Genomic DNA, 2,245 nt, shown 5'->3' with positions numbered 1-2,245 from the left:
TTTGTAACAACTAAGGCAAAAATGTAATTAATTCAGAAAATCTTTTCAGGACCCCAACTTGATGTTTCGGGACCCCACTTTGGGTCCCGACCCCAACTTTGGGAAATACTGCACTAGATAATAGTTTTAGCATGTTGCTGCGTTCCTAAAAAAAAAAAAAAGCATTAAGCTCTGCAATGTGAACATATTCTAAAAGTACTTTGCAGATGATAATTTGTTTTATCTCCAAGTATCTTTCACCTCAAATCTGTTGCTGGTCAGATCTAAAGTTTGCAGAATCATACATGGTCTCGAGATAGTGATCTTACAAAAATGAAACGTTTGAAAACCATAACATAGCAAATAGTACATACATACACGTAGTTCCTGTTGGGACTAATCTTTGTGGACTATGTGGTATTATAAAGATATTTTTAGTTAGTTAGTAGAACACCTTACATTCTCAGTACTAGGGCTGAATTACATGGATAATATTTATAGAACAATATAACTCCTAATTTTGGTTGACTTAAAAATGCATTATAAAAATGTAAAAAAATAATAAAAACTGCCAAGATTACCAGTATTTACTGTACCTACAAACCTGATGTCATTAAGACATCTTTAATTACTTGCTTGACACAGCTGCTGACGAGGAGGAGATGATGATGTTTTAGGAAGAGGGCTTAAGCTTTTAGGGTCATGATCACGCCACGTATTCAAAAGTTTCATGAAAGCTCCAAGTTTTTTTTTTGTTTGTTTGTTTTTATATTGTTTTCTTGCATTGTGTTCCAGGATGAATCAAGTAACTAGCTTCCTGAATGACACACTTAACTCTGAATCTCAGATTGCTGGTTTTGTTTTTCTCACAGTGTCTGGTCAAGCAACACAATAGATAATGACAGTTTTCTCAGTCTGAATGGAAACTGTGGAGGCCGTTATGGAAACTTTCTCCAAACTATCCTCTAATCATGGTTTATTTTTGTCTTCTTGATTGGAGGAGTTCCTTTCCTGACTGTGCAAAAATTACTCTTCAGAGGAAATTTCCCAAAGTTCAGTCACGTACTGAAAACTGACAAGTTCAAAGGAACACGTTATCTAAGTGAACAAACATGCTAAAGTCTAACAGGTTAATAGAAAGAATTTTATTTAGGGTAAGGAATGAATGACACCACAAAGCTTCTAGTCCGATACTGAAATTTATATCAGTACCAAAACAATGGTGAGGCCAAAACAAGTGGCTGCACTCCCAAATCCAGGCCAAATCTTGCAACCCTTTTTGGGTCATGTTTCCAMCACAATATAACCAACAATTATGACCAAATCTATGTTTAAGTCTTGTATGGTCTTTTTTTTATTTTGGATGTGGGAATAAATAAAAAAGCAACACATTTATTTATGTCAATGATTTTTTTCATCTTTTGGTGCAATGAAAAAAACTAATTTTTTAATGGAGGCAAAAAGATGCCTGCTTTACTAAGATGAATATTTCCATATTTTTTTAGATTTAAAAAAATCCCTAAAATGTACAGATTTTTAAAAATAAAAACACTTTATTACAGGCGAGATACTTCTTAAAAAATTCTTGTAAGGAAAAATCAAAACTAAAAACAGTAGTTTGAAGTTATTACTTAAGGTGGTCAATACTTCCCATTAGGAACACTAATGGTGGTAAATAACAAGATAGAACCTGACGCCAACCAACGCTGATGTCCCCTGTGCTATTCTGTAATGATGAACAACTATTAGCAGTTTTGTTGGAATCATCACAGGCCTTCATTATATAAATAATTTCATAAGGTGAATAGACGGACGGACGGACGGAGAGACGGGTAGCTAAAGTGATCTTGTCCAACTACCAAACAAACGTGTTGAGCACTGTCTAGGGGTGTAATGATACATAAAACTCTTGAGGTGAGACGAGACACAATAATGAGTTTGCGAGGATGAGATGAGACGAGATTTTCATATTAGTTTCAAGAAAACCTCAAAGATCAATTTTATGTTGCAAAAAGGCTTTTATTCTGTATATTAACATGTTTTTATTACAAACACAACTGGTATCTTTCTTTTTCTGATTTCTTGAATCTCCTTAAGGGCTCGACACACGGGAGGCGACGTACTACAGCGATTAACGACTGTCATCGCAGCCAGGGTGAAATCCGACACACGGGGCGCGATTGCGATGGCAGCGTTGCGAATCGCGCTCTCGGATCGCGCTCTCAGGTCGCTTGTCTTCACGAAATTTGATTGATTCTTCTACTGC

At 35.8% G+C, this 2,245-nt stretch overlaps 1 protein-coding gene across 2 annotated transcripts in view; it reads right to left on the bottom strand.

The window, feature by feature from the left end:
• Positions 1-2,245, bottom strand: part of LOC106522871 (nck-associated protein 5) — a gene marked incomplete in the record, with an annotated part of 243,923 nt that overhangs the window by 196,669 nt on the left and 45,009 nt on the right.

Source organism: Austrofundulus limnaeus, unplaced genomic scaffold, assembly GCF_001266775.1.
Source record: "Austrofundulus limnaeus strain Quisiro unplaced genomic scaffold, Austrofundulus_limnaeus-1.0 Scaffold138, whole genome shotgun sequence".
NCBI classification, from domain to species: Eukaryota; Metazoa; Chordata; class Actinopteri; order Cyprinodontiformes; family Rivulidae; genus Austrofundulus; species Austrofundulus limnaeus.
This window is presented reverse-complemented; position numbering and strand designations above follow the sequence as displayed.